Below are 19,517 nucleotides of genomic sequence, written 5' to 3'. Positions count from 1 at the left end.
AATCCACAGCTATTCAAACCCCTCCTTTCTGCCACAGGCACATTAACTGAGAATTCTATGAGAAAGGGAGAACTGGGCTGGCCACTTTCTTCTAGGACTGAAGTTGTTTTGGTCTTTTTCTGAGACAGCCTCCAAAAGACAGTATCATTATTTCAGAAAAGATTCTACAGAGTGAAGTAATGGAGACTGAAAGAGGCCCTTGGGAAGACCCATGACCCACTGGGGATAAAAACAATTCACTTTGTCTCGACCCTTGGTTTCTCATTAGCTAAGTAATTCCCAAAGTCCCCACTAGCTCTAATAGCCCATGTACACAGGGTGTGTGCATAAAGTGCCCGGCAGCTTGCCCACACCACTCGCCCATGAGAGATTCAGGAAGCAGAACTGGGCTTCTGTTGGGCACATTATTGCATCATTTCTTAAAGCAAACAAAACTTTTTCTAATGGCATCTAAGTAACTCTCTGGCCAGGTCAATATGGCTACTTCAAAGTAACAAGTCCTTATTATGTATTTATTTTGCGCAGAGTGTGTCTCTGGTCTTAGGACCTTGGGACGCGATCCCCCAAACCCAGCCGAGGCACGCAGGGGCAGCCTTTTGCATGGGTCGCCTTCGTGGAGCAGAAAAGTGCAAAGGCAGTGACCCCTCGCCCGAGGCCGGTGCCCAAGGCCATTAGAAGGCCTCTCCCTTAGCTCCACGCACTACAAGTCAAAACAACCTCTCTTCCCTGCTGACGCCACGGCCAGGCAGGGCTGGAAATCGATCTGCGATCTTTCTGCTCCAGCACAGCCGGCACCCTGGCTGATGCGGGCGCGTGGGCGCTCGGGCGGAATGACGGTGGGCTGCGCCAGAGCCGCCGGCGGGGGGGCTGCTGACGGCGGAGAAAGGAGCCCGCTTCCCCTAAGGGCATCCTCTCCCTGCCCCTCCCGCCACCCCGTCCCCCAGACAGTCGCTCACCTGTAGAAGGCTAGGGGAGGGGACAGTGGCCACTTCTAAGCCCAGCCCTCTACTGAGGCTCCGCCTGCAGGACTCACCAAACCTTTGCTGCCCAACTCAGAAAACCTTACAGATAAAGAGACCAAAGCCTAGAGAAGAGCAACAGCTGGTCCTGAGGGCGAGTGGCAGGGCAGAGACTAAAAACTATGGTCTCCTGATCCCTCCTAGGCGTCTGTCTCCAACAGTTTTTTTTTCAGCCAAAGAGCTTTTTTCTTGGTTTCTTCACAAACACGCTTCCAAGTTGTTGCAAAGACCTATCAGGCTGATACATAAAGATCAGAGATTTGCACTTTGAAACCTGAAACCCATCTCTCCCTGTGGAATCTTGAGACGACCTTCTTTGCTTGCTTTCTTTGCCATCGACTCGGACTTTTTGCAGCTCTCTCAGTGTCATCATCTGGCCTGTGGTCACCGTGGAGACATCAGAAAATGTCCTGATCGTGATCCCATGGTAGGAGTGTGCCATACAGCTAATATCCACCCTGTGGACAGGATGCTAACTGCATCTCTAATCTAGCTAGTTGGGTGGCTTGCCTGGCTTTCTGCCCCAGGCCTCTCTCATTATCAAACACTTGTTTGAAGGTAGCTATGCTGTGGGTGAGCTAAACCAGGTATATTCTGGGACCAGAGAAAAACAGCAAAGTGACCTTTCTCATCAAAGACGGGGGAGGGAGGGCATCTCTATCATGTTAAGAACTAATGTTTATCAAACTAGGCTCTGTGATATGTTCTTACAAGATTATTTTAATGTAATCCCCACAGCAACCCCACCATTGTTATATTCCTGTGTTATAGATGCAGAAACAAAAGCACAGAAATTACAACTTGCCCCAACTCACCAACTAGTCAAAGCAGAGATTGGAACCCTGGCTTCTTCCAGAACCTGTGCCTTCAACTGTTATGCCCTGTTCCATCTCATGATGGAATAAACATTTTGATATTATGGGAAAGGACGGTATATGGAGAATAAGGAAACTTAGCTTCCATTTTTGCTCTGCCTCTCCACAGAGGTAACAGAGATATACTTCTCCACAGAGAGAAAAACCTCAAATCATATAACCTTGCTTTTCAGGTATATGAAACACCTGCAACAAATAGAATTACGTGCAGATGTGCATTTTTCTGGGAAGAGCAGCCATAGTTTTCATCAGCATGTCAGAGAGATCCATATACATAAGCTGTCTGGACTATCTCATCTTTATAGCATTTTTCATGACAAACAGCCTACTCTAATTGTCTTCTAACATTTTACATAATGATGCAATAGCAGCTTCAGACTCTGGGACCCATCTCTGGTTCAGGGATGTGAAGGGCTCCCAGCTGCATGCTGGCCTTTCCAGCACACCCGCATGTCCAGATAGTGATCACAGGAAGGACGACATTGGGGTGGAATCATCAAATTCATCCTCCACCTACTTGCAACACCTCAGCATTTTTGCTTTAGCCTGTTGTATTTTTTACTTGCAATCAGACTTTACATAAAGGCACAAAGAAAAGATTTCAGAATCCTTTTTTCTATTCTATAAAAAGAATTCTAGCCGTGGAATCTCCACCAGGCTTGGGGTAAATTGTCCGTTCATTATCGAGTACCTGCTATGTCCAGAGCATACTGCAGTGAAAGAGACCAGATCCCTGCCTGCCTGGACACGCAGAGGGACTGGCAGGGAAATGCCAGGAAGATGCAGAGAGCACTAGGAAGAGTAAGGCCTAGAGAATCAGAAGGGGCTTCTTTGAGAGGTGATGGGATTTGAGCCACCCAGATCAGGCATGAGCTAGATGGGATTTGAGCCAACCCTGAAGGGTGAGTAGGAATGAAGAAAGCCAGAGGTGCAGGTCAGAGGCGTTGAAGAGCATTCCAAGCAGAGAAAACAGCTTGTGGGAAGGGCCTGAGACAATTAAGAACGTGGCCTGTTGGAGGAAGTGAAGGCAGACTGGATGGAGCACAGGAAGAGGGAGAGAGGTGTAGGCTCTCCCTACACCTACAAGTGAGGCTGCTGAAGGAGTCAGGGTCAGTGTATTCAGGGCTTCTGGAGTCAAGAAAGCTGGGTCCCAGTACCAGCTGTGTGATGCTGTGTGTGAGACACAGTACTAACTGGCTGTGTGATATTGGCAAGGCAGGAAACATCTCTGATCTTCCATTTCTTTAACTTAAACATTCAAGGTTTGAACTAGCTGGTTTCTAAAGTCCTTTCTGGCTCCACTATCCTGTGATCTTGTGACTTTAAGGAAAGTGAAAAAGAGTGAGGCAATGAGTAACTGATCTGTGAGAAAGAGAAAAATGGCTCCCAATACCTGGGAGCTGGGTGGGTGTTTTCATGCTGAATATATACAATTTCATAGAACATCACCATCAAACAAGGCCACTCTGCAACTGTGATGGACACTCCACAATCATGTCTGAGCACAGATAAAAACAAAACAAAACAAAACGTTAACATTATCCAAACCACAAAAATGACCAAACATCTCCCTATCCTGGTTCAGATTACTACTGCTTCTTTACCAATTACGGCTTCAGCCTCACTCTAGTCTTCCTTCCTTTTAGACAAGAGTCACTAAGATGCCCAATCATAGAATGACCCCTGCTTCCTGGCAGCATCCCAAGCCCTGCTTCCTTAAAACCTCTGCAAAATCCCCTCACTCAAGCTTCAGCCCTGTAGTCCTTTCTACCACCTTCTCTGAGATGACCCACAGTTCTGCTTCTCTGAAATAAGTAACAAACCTAACTTGCCCAACCACAAGGCTGTTCCTCCAGAAGGGCCAGGACTAGGGCCAGCCATAACAAGCAGTGCCTCTCACATTCTGTACCCTAGGTGCTTCCCTTTCCCCTGTCCTGGTGGTGCTTGGCTAAAAGGCATTGACATAAGCCCCCTCCTCTTCTGATGTTCTCTAATCTAATGTCAGGAGCCCTTATCCGAGCCTCAGAGTGGTGGGAAGTGGAGCTATGAAGTGGAGGGGGAGAAGAAAAATGAGGGAAATGCAAGAGGACAAGTTCACCAGAGAATTTACATCCATCCAATGATAAGGGAGCAGAATTAAAATGATCACCAAACATTTCTTCCTCACTTGAAGTGCTGGGCTTCCTCCCTTCAGGCCTACACCCCACCCAGATCAGGCATGAGCTAGATGGGAGGTAGTGGTTTTTCTGTTTCCCAACCAAACCACACCAATCATACTCTTTCTTAAGGTCATCTTCACAGGAAGGTAACTGGTTCCCAGGGAACTGACTCATTTGGCAGTATCAAAGCGGGTAGAAATGGTTGCTGCTGGTGATTCAGCTTCTCAGCTTGGACTTCCCATCTTTAAAGTTTTTTCACTGGGGTAATCCCCACCACACAACCCACTCCATTCTCTTCATGTGAGAAAATGGTAAACAAACAAGACCCCTGATGCCTCCTGAGTCAGATGGCAACCAAGGGGAAGAAGTGACCTGTTTCTCTGGCCACAAAACAGGCTGTTGGACCCATCCCTCTAATCAGAAAGGCTGATGGAATCAGCTTCTTTTAATCTGCAGAAACCATTGTGCACACCAGGCACATAGCTATTTCCAAAGCTGTTGGCATACAGTCATAATAAAGGCAGAGTTTTCTCTGTGTTCAGTTTAATTCAGGGGTCAACAAACTTTCTGTGTAAAGGATCAAATAGTAAATATTTTAGGCTTTGTAGGCCCATCTGCCCTTGTAGCATAAAACCAACCACAGATAATATTCAAATTAATAGGCATGCCTATTATTTCAATGGAGTGTTTACAAAAATGGGTGGGCCAAATCTGGCCATAGTTTGCCCCCTGGTCTACGATAGTCAGCGCATGGGCGTAGCTAAATAGGAACAGGAATAGTAACCTTTACCATAGCTTTTAAAAGAGTTTATTTCTCATCAGAGGGATTGGAAGAAGTCTTAAAAACGAGTTCGGAAACTTTTGACACACACACACACACACACCCACACACAGCAAAAGAGGAAGAGAAGAGAGAAACAATCAAAATAAGAAAATAGGATTTCATTTCAGAAGAGGAATAGAGGGGGGCACCTGGATGGCTCAGTTGTGGTTTGTGAGTTCGAGCCCCACATCAAGCTCTGTGCTGACAGCTCAAGTCTGGAGCTTGCTTCAGATTGTGGGTCTCCTTCTCTCTCTCTCTACTCTTCCCCCGCTCACGCTCTGTCTCTCTCTCTCTCTCAAAAATAAATAAACATTAAAGAAATTTTTTTAAAAAAAATAGAAGAGGAATGGAGGAATCAACGTGGTAAGAGTTCTTTGTTAGGTCTCTGTGGCCTCCTCTTATCCAGACCATGTCTTCAGAAGCCATTCACAGGCTCAGGAACAGGCAGAGAGACACTGAGAGTGCACTGGATAGCTACAGATTGCAGAATGTTCAGGGTTATTCCAGCTCCTGAAGGAGAGGCCTTTCTGAGCCCCAGAAGGGCTGCCAGAGAAAGAAGGGAACAGGAGGTACTGGACAGAAGAGATTTGTGAAAGTGACTTCTAATGGTCACATGTAAACAGGATCCTGGACCTTATTATCTGGAGATAATCCAGTGGTTGTGAAGCATATATATCCATTTGGCAAATTTGAAAGGGGAATTTAATAATGAAAGATATGTTTATTTATTTTTTAAATGTTTTTTGTTTATTTTTGAGACAGAGAGAAACAGAGCATGAGCAGGGGAGGGGCAGAGAGAGAGGGAGACACAGAATCTGAAACAGGCTCCAGGCTCTGAGCTGTCAGCACAGAGCCCGATGCGGGGCTTGAACTCACTGACCGCAAGATCATGACCTGAGCCGAAGTCAGACGCTTAACCGACTGAGCCACCCAGGCACCCCAACTTTTTTTTTTAATTTTTAAAAAATGTTTATTTTTGAGAGAGAGAGAGAGAGAGAGAGAGAGAGACAGCGTGAGTGGGGGGGAGGGGCGGAGAGAGAGGGAGACACAGAATCCACAGCAGGCTCCAGGCTCTGAGCTGTCAGCACAAAGCCGGATGCGGGGCTTGAACTCACTGACCGCAAGATCATGACCTGAGCCGAAGTCAGACGCTTAACCGACTGAGCCACCCAGGCACCCCAACTTTTTTTTTTAATTTTTAAAAAATGTTTATTTTTGAGAGAGAGAGAAAGAGAGAGAGAGAGACAGCGTGAGTGGGGGGGAGGGGCGGAGAGAGAGGGAGACACAGAATCCACAGCAGGCTCCAGGCTCTGAGCTGTCAGCACAAAGCCGGATGCGGGGCTCGAACTCACAGGCCGTGAGATCATGACCTGAGCTGAAGTCGGACACTTAACCGACTGAGCCACCCAGGCGCCCCAAAAAATATAAGTTTAAAAATAGAACTCCCAAGCTTCTTCCAGAGAAAGGTAGAAGAGAATGATCACCGGATAGGTAAATCCCCTCCATCTGGCTGGGAGAGAAGACGAGAAGTGGCCAATCTGTGGTTAATGGCCATTTTCTCTGATTCTACAAATCATGCAAACTGATTACAGATTCTGAAAGTTACCCTAGCTACAGAGCAATGATTTCTGAACTATGTTTCCTGGTATATACTGGTGTGATTGGATGTTAAGAATTATTGCATGAGAAAGATTTCAGAAAAACTGAAGAAAAAATTGACATTGACAGGAAACTATTGTGTATGTGTTCCAATGCATTTCTAATTTGCTAGATTATGCTTGGGGGAAAAAAACTATAGTGTTGGGAAAAAAGGTTCATTTTAAAACTATTCCTAGGAAATAGACTTTTCAGGGCCAGGAACAGACTCTACTAGCCTATACCAGTGCAGATAAAAAAGAGTTGTTGTGATAGTCCAGAAGTCGTTCTCAAACTTGAGTATACATGGCTTGTATTTAATGTATACCACAGATTGCTGGGCCCCACCCCCCAAAGTGTCTAACTCAGTAGGTCAGAGTGGAATGTAAAAATTTGTATTTCTTAAGCCATACAGAGAAAGACAGATACCATATGGTTTCACTCTTATGTGGATCCTGAGAAACTTAACAGAAACACATGGGGGAGGGGAAGGGAAAAAAAAAAAAAAAGAGGTTAGAGTGGGAGAGAGCCAAAGCATAAGAGACTCTTAAAAACTGAGAACAAACTGAGGGCTGATGGGGGGTGGGAGGGAGGGGAGGGTGGGTGATGGGTATTGAGGAGGGCACCTTTTGGGATGAGCACTGGGTGTTGTATGGAAACCAAGTTGACAATAAATTTCATATATTTAAAAAAAATGTAGATCTCAGGATTCCACCCTCAATATTTTGGGACAGGGCCGAGGAATCCGCATTTTTTGGCAAAAAAAAAAAAAATGTATTTCTAACAGGTTCCAGGTGATGATACTCCTGCTGCTAGTGGTGGTCCAGGGACCTCATTTTGAGACCCACTGCCCTATATCCTGCCCAGTTCCTGACAGATATAAGACCCACTATTCAATAACATGACATTTCTGCTTGAGGTTTACCACATTGGAGGGAATCAATTAGATGGGTTTCCAGCATGTGAGATGAGGGTATATTGGATAATCTGCTTCAAAGTCAGGTTTATGGAAACATAAATAGCTTTATTTGGGGAAGATTTCCTTACTTTGAGATAGTCCTCCTCCAGAACAGCTCCAGGTGTCCAATGGAGAGTCTTCTCATAGGGGCAACTGTTCCAGCATTTATTTTTTAAATTATAATTTGTGATTCTCCACCAAGTGCAAAGTTGGAGAGGTCAGTTATTTCCTGACATTTCTTACCAGGGGGACTACATGGTCCTTCAAACATGGGAACAAAATTCAAAATGAATTTAACAGGGGGCCATAATTCTTCAGAAATAAAATTCACCTTGAACAGCTACAATGTGATATATCTGGATATTTTAAAAAATACAAATATACATTCTGAAAGGACTGTAAAAACAAATGCATATCAGAAAAACAAGGAGAACCTAGATGACCAGAATGTTAATATGAGTCAGCCTAATTACAGTGTATGGACAAAAGCCAACAAATATGTCCTGAGATCTGTCACAAAAGGGCTGGGACACAATGCCTCTCAGCCTCTAGCCAGTCTCAAGCATGGTCCCGTTTTTTGTTAGCATACACTAAAAAATGGCATGAAGAAGTTAGAAAAAGCTCACAGAATAGTAACATATATCTCTAGAAAAATATGAACTAGACTTATCCAAAAAGTTTTAAAAGAAATTTGGGTTGTTAAGTCTGGAAAAATGAAGGCAACTCTCTTGCACCTTTACATGAATTAGAGTTTTCTGCCCGTGGTCTTTTGCTGCAGTGATAAATTAAGCAAAATGAAATGGCCCTAATTTTTAAAATTCATGTGATTTTAGTTAACATTGAGAAAAAAAAGAATGATAAAACACTGGGTGTATGTCATTTTTGGCCTTGGATTTTGCAAAGAGTTAGTAGCAGTTGGGAATCTCATTGAACTCTTCCATGATTCTTGCATAGAGCAAACTTGAAGGAAAGAACTGCCATATCATTGAAAGAGCCCAAATATCCATAAATGGGAAAGTGCATGAATAAACTGTGACATATTCACACAATGGGCTATTACACAGCAGTCAACATGATGAGCTACAGTAACACATATTATAGATGAATCTTATTAATATAATTTTAAATAAGTCTCAGAAGATTACATACAGTATGATGCCCTTTTATAAAGTTTAAAACAACTAAAAAAAATTAATGCTTCTTGGGAATACAGGTAAATACAAAATAACTACATAAAAAGAAAGCAAGAAATGATTACAGTGAAAAAGACTGGCAATATCACAGGTGGGTAGGGATTTGGATCAGTGGAAATTCTCATATACTTCTGGGTGGAAAGATAAATTGATTACAACCATTTGAAAAACTTTTTGGTAATTATCTACTAAGCTAAACATACACAAACTGACCCAACAATTCCACTTCAGGCATGTACTCAACATATTTTACCAAAAGATGTGTTCAAGAATGTTCACAGCAGCACTATTTATTAAAACCTCAAACTCTTCATTAATGGGGAAATGGATGGGGGACCTGAGTGACTCAGTCAGTTGGGCATCCGACTTCACCTTGGGTCATGATCTCAAGGTTCACGAGTTCGAGCCCCGTGTTGGGCTCTGTGCTGACAGCTCAGAGCCTGGAGCCTGCTTCAGGTTCTGTGTTTCCCTCTCTGTCTGCCCCTCCCCACTCATATTCTCTCTCTCTCTCTCCCTCTCTCTCTCTCTCTCTCTCTCTCAAAAACAAACATTTGGGACGCCTGGGTGGTTCAATCCATGGGGCATCCAACTTCGCCTCAGGTCATGATCTCACGGTTCACGAGTTCGAGCCCCACATCAGGCTCTGTGCTGACAGCCCGGAGCCTGAAGCCTGCTTCAGATTCTGTGTCTCCCTCTCTCTCTGCTCCTTGCCAGCTCTCTCTCTCTCTCTCTCTCTCTATTTCTCAAAAATAAATAAACATTAAAAAAATTAAAAATAAATAAACATTACCAAAAAATTAACAGGGAAATGGATAAATAACATGTGATATAATCACATATAAACTATACAACAGTGAGAAAAAACAAACAATGTTTACACAAAACAATATAGATGAATCTTGCAAACACAACGTTGGAAAAAAAGAAGCCAGACACAAAAGAGTATATACTACCTAATTCCATATATATAAAGTTCAAAAACATGGAAAATGTGTGATTTGTGATGGTAAAGGTCAGGCTACTGGTTACCTTTGTTGAGGATAATAAGTGACAGGAGATGTGAGTAGGGCCTCTGGGGTTCTGGTTCTATATCTTAATCTACTTTCTTGGATGCTGGTTTCATGGATGTGTTTTCATTGTGAAAGTTCATTTATGATTTGTGTATATGTCTGATGTTTTGTATTACAATTAAAAGTTTAAGAGACAGAGAAGAGAAAAGAGGGAGGTAAAAATTTTATTGAAAAAGAATGGAAGATATGAAGAAGTATCCATAAACATATTTTTCAAAATATATTTTGAAGTATATATAGTATGACTAGATAGTAAAATCATTTTTGCAGTGTTTTTCCTTCATGTTTAATGTTTATGTCTATAGCCATCCTTTTATTTTTTTATTTGAGAGAGAGAGTGTGTGTTTGTGAGTGTGCAAGTGGAGGAGAGGGCCAGAGGAGGGTCAATCTCAAGCAGCTTCCACACCCAGTGCAGAGCCCAACACGGGGCTCAATCCAACGACCCTGGGATCACGACCCAAGCCAAAATCAAGAGTCAGATGCTCAACCGACTGAGTCACCCAGGCACCTCTATAGCCACCTTTTAAATAACATTTTACAATAACATCTTTTCTGATTTTTAAAAAATTATATATTTTTTGTTAATTTCAAAAACAAAAAGCAAAATAAGGAAGACATACACAATTCCATCATAGATCTAATCACTCAATATTTTGATGTGTATCCTCCCAGTCTTTACCATGATTTTTTAAATTTGGGGGGGGGGTGCCTGGGTGCTTCAGTCAGGAGAGTGTCCATCTCTCGATTTGGGTTCAGGTCATGATCCCAGGGTTGTGGGATGGAGCCCCATACTGGGCTCCACTCTGAGCATGGAGTCTGCTTGAGATTCTCTCTCCCCACTGCACCTTTTCCCTACTTGCACATGCTCTTGCACATGCTCTCTCTCTCTCTCCCTAAATATTTAAAAATAAAATATTTTATTTTATTTTTTATAATATTGAGTTGATGCCTTTTTTAAAGTTTGTTTGTTTTGAGAAAGAGGGAGCACGAGTGGGGGAAAGGCAGAGAAAGAAGGAGATAGAGGATCCCAAGCAGGCTCTACACTGTCAGCACAGAGCCCAATGCAGGACTCAAACTCACGAACCGTGAGATCATGACTTGAGCTAAAATCAAGAACCCGACACCTAACCACCCAGGTACCCCTAAAAAAAGGTATTTTTAAAGCAGAGGTTGGAGGGGTGGAGAGGAAAGCAAAGAAATGATAAACGTGTGGTTCATGATAATGGTTTCTTTGGTGAGAGAGAAGCAGGAGCATAAGGTGCAAGGGGAACCTTCGGGTAGGGTCCTACTGATGTTCTTTGTTTGGGATTCTTGTTTGTTATTTAAAATAGCTTAGAAATAAAGAAATAAAAGTGGGTGAAGGTGGTCAAAAGGCACAAAGTTCCAGTTATAAAATAAATAAGTCATCAGATGCACAACATGGTGACTATATAGTTATTAATACTGTACTGTATATTTGAAAGTTGCTAAGAGAGTAGATCTTAAAAGTTCTCATCACAAGAAAAAAAATTTGTAACTATGTGTGATGATGGATGTTAACTAGACTTACTGTGGTGATCATTTCACAATACACGCAAATATCGAATCATTATGTTGTGCACCTGAAATCATATGTTGTTATATGTCAATTCTATCTCAATAAAAAGAAGAAGTAAAAATATCTCCAGACAATACTGGAGAATCAATGAACAATAGAATTAATTTAAATAACAAAAGAACTCAGAAAAGTATCAGCATATGTAATTAAACATACAAAAATCAATAGAGTTCATAAACACAAATAATAGCCATCCAAGGGACATAATGGTAAAGAAAGCCCCATTTATAATAGTAACAAAGATAATACTTAGGAATAAACTTGACAAAAATGTACAAAACTAATGAGAGGAGATACTCTTAAAAGACACGAAATTAGACTTGAAACAAAAGGACATGCATCCTTGTTCCTGGATAGGACAACTCAACACCATAAAGATGTCAATGTAACACAATCCCAATAAAAATATCTACAGGCTTTTTTATGGAGCTGGACAAGTTGATGCTAAAGTTCAAAAGGAGAAACAAGCATGCAAGAATAGCACACTAAGAAATAAAAACTACAAAGGTGGACTAGTCCTACCAGATATTAAACTATACTACGAGTTCCCATAATTAAAACAAGGTGCAGGGCGCCTGGGTGGCTCAGTCGGTTAAGCGTCCGACTTCAGCTCAGGTCATGATCTCACAGTTTGTGAGTTCGAGCCCTGCGTCAGGCTCTGTACTGACAGCTTAGAGACTGGAGCCTGCTTCGGATTCTATCCCTTCCTCTCTCTGCTCCTCCCCCACTCATGCTCTGTCTCTCTCTCTCTCCTTCAAAAATAAATAAAAATATTTAAAAAAATTAAAAAACAAAACAAAACAAGGTGCTACTGCCACTGCCATGAGAAGAGCCATACAGATAAGAACAGAATAGATAAAGGTGGCATCTTAAACCAGAGAAGCAAAGATGGACTTTTTAATAAATGTTGCTGGCACACTAGGCAGCTACTTGTAAAAGACAACATTAGATCCATACCTCATACCATACATAAAAATAAACTCCACACTGATCAAGAAACTAAATGTAAAGAAAAAATTAGAAAATAAATTAAATGAATTACACTGGAAGAATTATGGTGAATTCCTCTATAAACTCAGTATAAGGAAAAGATTTCTAACATTAATTCAAAATCCAGGAGCAATAAAGGAAATAATTCATAATTTTGACTACCTAAAAATGTTTTTAAAGTTGCATGGTAACATAAAGTCAAAGAACTGCCAACTTATATGAAAATATTTGTAACATATATCACAGCTTAAGGGCCAGTATCCATAATGTATAAAGAACTCTTAAAATTTGAGGGGAAAAAAGACCAAAACTGACAGAATAAGGAGAAAGATATATGAACAAAAAAATTAATCAATAAAAATAACTTAATAAAGAAATAAAAATCAGGGCGGCTAGGTGGCTCAGTAGGATAACGTCCAACTTTGGCTCAGGTCATGATCTCACGGTTCATGGTTTCGAGCCCCGTGTCAGGCATTGTGCTGACAGCTCAGAGCCTGGAGCCTGCTTTAGATTCTGTGTCTCCCTCTCTCTCTGCCCCTCCCCTGCTCAGGCTCTGTCTCTCTCTGTCTCTCTCTCTCTCTCTCTCTCTCTCTCTCAAAAATAAATAAACATTAAAAAAAATTTTTTTAAAGAAAAAAAGAAATAAAAATGGACCAGGCACAGACCAATGATGAGGATGTGTCACCAACCAAGGCAAATGTGTCCTTGTGACACAGAGTGTATGTACATCAATTCCCAAACTTATTTTACCTGAGGAGGCTGTGGTAGCACATCTTGGGACACCAGACTGAAAGATACCACTCTGGCTAATCAGGGTTCCTTACAGTTCTGAAAGGTGATACCAGGACATTATTCCACAGAAATCTTTTTCTCATGTAGGACTTGAAGCTCTGGCATTTTTTCTTTATAAAAACATGACTTGAGTGTCTTTGCTTTTCACCTGAACCATTTCATGGGTGTCCACACATCCATCAGCAGAGCTTACATAAGGCATGAAGAGAATCATTTCAGGACAAGAAATCTCTTACCTCATTGCCTGTGTCCCCAGGAACTCAGTCCTATCATGGAAACCAGGCACTGGCAATGTCAAAGCCCAAAGCCAGCATACATTTCAATTCATAACATTCTATAGCAGACAATGAGCATTTCTCAACATTTAAAAAAAATTTTTTTTCAATGTTTATTTATTTTTGAGAGAGAGAAAGAGACAGAGCATGAGCAAGGGAGGGAGAGCAGAGAGAGACAGGGAGACACAGAATAGCTCCAGGCTCTGCCGCTGTCAGCACAGAGCCTGGCGCGGGGCTCGAACTCACAAACCGCGAGATCATGACCTGAGTGAAAGTTGGATGCTTAACTGACTGAGCCACCCAGGCGCCCCTCTCATCATTTTTTAACCTTGAATTTTTCACCTTCCCTCAACTCCCATTCTATGTCTTTTTTCTTTTTCTGTCTTTTCCTTTCTTCTTGAGATAGCTTCATAAACTCCTAAGATGGTTTATTGTGTTGTGGGCACTCCACACATATATTTACTCACTTAATCATTTATAGGGCTCCTCTGGGTTCCGGGCCACAAACAGAACAAACCAGGCCATATTGTCAAGGAGCTTATAGTACAACATTAATGAATGTCCATTTCCTCTCCTACTTATCTCCTTTATTTGCTTTGTCTTGGCTCTTTCTCCCCATTTTGCTCAACACCCCATGCTGCTCCTCCCCACTCTTGTTCATCCTTCTCCTCCCTTCCTTGATAGCTTTTTCCAATGACTAACAGGAACCCAGCTCAGCTGGTTTTTATCACGATCCTGTCCTTGCATTTTTCCAACTCAATTAAGTCATTACCAGGGCTAAATGAGGCATAGACTCTCCAAAAGTCACACCTGTTGTCAGGGAGATGGAAGGTAAGAACCTGTGCAGCTGGCGTGCGGACAGCAAGCAGGGCTGGAGGGAGGCAGCCGAGTGTGACTCTACAGTCTGTGTTCTCCCAGGGCTGAAAGAGGGCCCTCATTTCAAAACAAGACACCCCTTGCTTTAATACAGAAGGAATGAAGTCTGACACAGAACTGAGGATGGTCACGTTAATAATGACGGATAAGATGTCCCTAATTCTTTAGCAAATGCACACCAGGTGCATTTAAAAACCCACATTGTGGTTATGTCCTTGGCAAGAGGTAAAGAAAGCTGTAACCAGAGCCGGGTACACGGGTTTTGTGATTATTGGTTGAACTTTCTCAGGTTTTTCCCTGTTCACCCTCATCAAAACATACAAGTTTCACCTTTCTGTAATGGTGGCTTCACACCTTACTGTTAGTATTCTTTACGATCAGCATGACAAAAGAGGACAAAGATTACAGTACAATAAATCACAGAGAAATCAAGGTACTCACCCTATGTAGATAAATGATTTCTATTGGAAATCAATTTTGGTTTCATAACCACCTTTTTTTCTAGGCAACCCAGAATTTTTATTTCTGCAGCCTAGGAATCAAGAAATTGTAGTTTTTGAGCTTGCCATGCCTCTAATTTACTGAGTGTGTTTTATGTTCAGGTGGTCTGTGCTTCGGTTTTCTCTAGTTGAAATGTAGGCAAAATCATTCTTCTGTAGAGTTACATAATTTCCGGAAATGTTAAAGCCAAGGGGCAAGAGCCAAGGTGGTTTTAACTTGATTAAAATTGAAATGTTGCAATGTTGCCTTCTAACCTTGCCCTTCTATCCTCTGTTGATTTGTCCTTGATTCTGGAACTTTTGGAACAAATGCAAGTTCAACAGATATTTTTTGAACATCCTTTCAGTACCAGGTTCCAAGTTCAGTGCTGGTAGTGCAACTGTGATCATGACAAAGACCCTGCCCTCAGAAACCTTTGGTCTTGTGGGGTGACCCCTTTTCTGTTCTGTCCTAGAATTGCCCAACCAGCCCCCATTTTTACTGATCATGCCTTCTTTATTCATTCATTCAGCAAATATTTGTGAAGCACATATTAAGTTCTACATATTGTGCTGAGTGCCAAGGTACAGTGATGAGGAAAAGAGATAGGCCCTACCCTCAAGAAGCTTCCAGTCCCCACTGTGAATTGTTCTCCTGGAAACATCTCCTCCCTCTACACTCCCTCAACACCTAATTCATGCCTCTTCCTAGCATTTGCCTCATGGAACTTGTAATACATATCTTTGTCTCCTTTTAAGCCATAAACACCTTGAAGGCAACAATCTCAACTTTCTCTCCTGGGTACCTTGCACTCCCTAGTGTCTAACACATAGGAGAGCCCAGTAAATGTTTTTGAATGAATAAATAAGTGCATGAATTTACAAATTAATGAATCTATGGAGCCAGAGACCAGTCTGCCCTGACCTGCCATCCCATGTCTCTTGGATGAGGAAGTTAGTGATCCATCATCTGTTAGTACTAAAACACTCCTTATGATTTCAAGGACCTTCTAAACATAAAACCAGCTGGTACATGGGTCATTTCTTCCTCCAAATATATTTTCCATTGAGATAAAGAACAAATACTAGCTTCAGCTTGTGTTTACAATATTTTTTTGCAAGAAGGCAAACACTATTATATGATTTAAATGAAATGAACTTATAGTAAGGAAAGCAAATGAGTTTACTTGTGACTCTTGGATAGATGTTGTTAATATAAGAAGAAATATAATAACAATAGCTTAAACAAGCTAGAAGCTTTTTTTATATGTCATGTAAAAGTCCAGAAACAGTCTGATACAAATGTTCTGCTCCATGAAACAGTCAGCTCATGGCACCATCATTCCCTAAGATATGGCTCATGGTTCAAGATGGGCTCCAGCTGTCACATATACCTCCATGCCTCAGAATGAAGGAAGAGGGTATGAAGAAGGGACAAAGGACAAACACTCTTTCTCAGGCAGTTTCTTGGAGGCTACCACAGAGCATATCAGCTTACATCCCACTGGCCAAAACTTAGTCATATGACAACACATAATTATAAAGGAAGTTGAGGAAAGTGGTTTTTATTTTAGATAACGATTTATCCAGCTAAAAACTATTTTAGTGTGTCATAAAAGGAGTACAGATATGACGGATACAATTAGACGTCTCTACTGCAGATACTGAAACTGAAGTGTTAGTGATTATTCAAGAACTTTAGTATTCTAATTACTGCAAACTGAAGTCACAATGATGAACTCTAATTGTTAATCCACCATGCTATGATCACACTTGGTACTGGTCTGATTGTCACTATCAATGACAGAAGCAGTGAGATAGAAGGAAAAGAAAGCTTTTGCAAAAAAGAAATGGGGGGGCGGTGGCAAGGGGAATCTGGCTAAGGCAGTGACAACAGCAATGGAAAGGGGATGGCAGGGTGGAGAGAGATGGTAGAATCAAGAGGACAAAGTGATTGGATATTGGAGAAAAGGGAGAATGAGGATCTAGAATGATTCAGCTTTAAAGTAAATTAGACCCTAGTAATTGGACTAAAAAGGGTGGTTTGGAGACTGCATTAGACTGGTGGAGTTAACAGCTGCAAATTGACCTGAAATCTCCCCTTGATCTATTACTTCTTGCCATGAATTTTCTTTTGAATGGACTAATGAAGTTAATAAACTTCTCCAAGTAGTTAATCTTTCACAGGAAAAGTTTAACAGTTCTTAGTGACCTACCTTAACCAGTCATAATGTTCCCTCTCCTAATTCAGTACACTACTTGCAACTCCTTAAAATTCTGAGTTCTTGAGGCATTCTTAATTCAAGTGCCAGAATTTCTCACTTGAGTAAGCTGAAAGTGGAGTTGGTACTGCCTTCTTTACAGTTGTGAAATTTAAAATACATTAGATGTTTTAAAGGACCTGACACAATGCCTGGTTCAATAAATACTAGTTTCTGTCTTCTTCCAAAGTGCTTTCTTTTTTATGCATTGACTCAACAGACATTTACTTAGCAGTTACTATTTCAAGACACTGGGCTAAGTGCTGAGGAGCACAGCTGAATTCAGTCATTGAAACCAAAGTTATAATATTCTTTTTCACTTCTGAATGTTGAGGTAAATTCTGATCCTCTACACCAGTGTACTTGCCCCTGTACTGGGGGTTTCTCAGGCTAGGGAACTGCATATGTTTGTTATCTTTGTATTCTCAGATCTTAGCACATGTACTTATGAATGCACAACCAAGAAATGAAGCCCAAAATCTAAATACAGGACCAGAGTCTGAAAACTAGGATAGCCGTGGGTGTCCAGACATTGTTGGAGACAATTCTATGAATGTTGAGTGTCTGCTGGGGTGCTCCTTCCATATGGCGCCGAGTACCCTCTGCTAGAATAGCTGATAGAGGAGGAGGTAGGGTTCCTAAAGGGCAAGAGATAGCATACGACAATGATTAAGGGTTTGGGCTCTAGAATCAGACATTTATACAGGTAATTATAATAAAGTGTGAAAAATCTCCCAAGAGGAGAACTCCAAGATCCAAGATGTAAAAGATTATAACAGATTAGACCTGCCTAGTCTGAGGGTCCAGATAAGACCTCCTTGAAGAGTCCTATAAGTTGCTCACTGTATAGCTGAGGGGTTAGTATGAGTGGAAATCCAGCCTGTGCTCCACTCCCAAGCTGGATGCCTTAGTACAAGGCTGTGTCTACCCCACAGGAGATTTTTTTCTCCATTCACATAAAGACCCCACAGTTTGGCAAGCTATGCCTCATGGTTATAAGCATCGGAAAGCTAAAAGATAAGTAGATGTTTTCCAGGCAAGGTTTAGGCCAGAGGGACCAATGAGGGGGAACAGCATGTGTGAGGTCTGGGGATTTTACGAAGGGTCTGGTGTAATTGAGGAACTGAAAGAATTTTAGTGTGGCTGGAGTGTAGAGTTCAAAGAGAAGACCACCAAGAGTGAGGCTGGAAAGGTATTCATTACAGCTAGCATTTTCTGTGAGTTTACTAGTTACACTATGTTAATGGCTCTACATGCATTATTTTAATGAGATCACAGAAAGTGACTTTACCAAAGTCATATGTTAGAAAACAGTGAAACTATGATTCAAAGCCAGTTTTAACTTCAGAGCCTGTGCTCCAAACCATGTGTTCCATGACATCCAAAGATCTGCAAAGGCAGGCTGCAAAGGGATAAAACCGGAGGCAAGAATGCTTATTAGGGAATAGTTGCAGATAATCCCGGTATGAAATGCTGGCAGACTTAAGATGGCCTTGGAAATGGAAGGGAGTAGATGGATTCCAGAGATTTAGGAAGGAGAATCTACAGGACTTGGTGGTTGTTTAAATATGAAAGGCAATGATGAGGAGAGAGGGGTGGCGGCTAGGATGACTCTTCATTTTGTGTCTTTGTGGATGGTACGTCATTTGGTGAGATTAAAAAACAAGCAGCAACAAATCTGGGAGGAAGATGAGTTTAGAGCCTGTCAAGTTGGAAGCACCTGTGGGACATCCAGGTAGAGATGACCAGTTGACAGTTCAGGGCTGGTCCTGAACCTCAGGAGAAGCTGTATAGTTACCCAACATCAACGTATCATTGGTAATTGACTCACAGAGAGGGTGAGATAGAGAGCAAAGAGTTCCTACTAGGATAATCATGCTAAAGTAGAAACTTTTCCTTAAATCTAGTGGTCGAGTCTTATAACATAATCTGAGGTTTGATTTATCTGCGTCCTTTTACAAGAACTATTCCTCAAAGGTTTATGGAGTGTCCTATTACAAACTGAAACTAGATATCTGTGATAAAGAGGTACAAAAAAGGGAAGCCACCATAAGAAAGAAAGCATAAAGAATAAATGGCCTTTTCTGACATTTTTGTTTGATTTAAAGCCAGATTTAAACTTGAGTATGACTCATTTTATATTTTCTATAAGAACATAGGTGGTGAATAAAATATTATTTATATTATACTAATGCAAGAAACTGCTTCTACTAGGAAAATTCTATGCATTATTCACACAGAAAAATGAATGGATTAAAATCCAGCAATAACATCAGTGGGGTCCCTAGCTTATCAATGACCTCTTTAAAATGTGGCCTCACAATTGAACATAGTCCTTCTCCAATATGGGCAACTGACGTTTTCTGTATCTTACATGAAGTACTAAAAAAACATAGTCTAAGACTCTTAAGTCATGCTGTCTCCTCCTGCTACCCCTCAACCTCTCTAAATGGAAATTCTAAGCTACCTCAGTTATAGTCATCATAACAAGATGGGATTTAGGCTTAGCTGAATT

The 19,517-nt window shown here is 41.5% G+C and overlaps 1 protein-coding gene across 1 annotated transcript in view; it reads right to left on the bottom strand.

The window, feature by feature from the left end:
• ILDR1 (immunoglobulin like domain containing receptor 1) overlaps positions 1-19,517 on the bottom strand; it is a 258,601-nt gene that overhangs the window by 191,570 nt on the left and 47,514 nt on the right.

Source organism: Lynx rufus, unplaced genomic scaffold (genome assembly GCF_022079265.1).
Source record: "Lynx rufus isolate CCGP_SWC_20201006 ecotype Redwood Valley unplaced genomic scaffold, mLynRuf1.p SCAF_5, whole genome shotgun sequence".
NCBI classification, from domain to species: domain Eukaryota; kingdom Metazoa; phylum Chordata; class Mammalia; order Carnivora; family Felidae; genus Lynx; species Lynx rufus.
The sequence above is the reverse complement of the archived record's forward strand: the minus strand, read 5'-3'. Positions and strand labels throughout refer to the sequence as shown.